Source organism: Penaeus monodon, chromosome 20, assembly GCF_015228065.2.
Source record: "Penaeus monodon isolate SGIC_2016 chromosome 20, NSTDA_Pmon_1, whole genome shotgun sequence".
Taxonomy (NCBI): Eukaryota; Metazoa; Arthropoda; class Malacostraca; order Decapoda; family Penaeidae; genus Penaeus; species Penaeus monodon.
Window position 1 is genome coordinate 40554528 of NC_051405.1, and position 524 is coordinate 40555051.

The 524-nt window shown below is 27.7% G+C and overlaps 1 protein-coding gene across 1 annotated transcript in view; it reads left to right on the top strand.

Annotated features, from left to right (window-relative positions):
* Positions 1 to 524, top strand: part of LOC119585817 (carbonic anhydrase-related protein 10-like) — a gene marked incomplete at its 5' end in the record, with an annotated part of 34669 nt that overhangs the window by 8693 nt on the left and 25452 nt on the right.

Consider the following 524-nt stretch of genomic DNA (forward strand, 5'->3'; position numbering starts at 1 on the left):
TTATTACTGTTTGGAATTTATTGATCTTGTTTTCGATGAAAATAGTATCTAAATTAAAATAATTTTATTGTTGTAGTTATTATCGTTAAATAGATATTCGATTTTTTTTAATGTTTATCAATATCAATTATTCTCAACACATTGGTGGAAATTAATATGAATTTTTTCGTTAATATGATCTTTTCATGACTATCATTACCGTAATTTTCATCAATACCATTATTACCGCTGAAATTCACTCTCTCGCTTGTGGTTTTATACTCCTGTCTAACATTTCTGTTATTCCTGCCATCATCTTTATCATCATGACTTTCATATTCCCCTTTTTCGTTTGCTTTCAGCATCACCAGAAGCATTATGATACCATAATCGCCAATATTGTGAACATATCGTATTTTCAAATTACCACAAATAATATTATAATGTTCTTTATCAGTACCACAACGTCTTACACACATTATTTTAAACATGTTATTTAGTACAATTCATCCTAACCATATTATCCCATACAGATTATCTTAAGC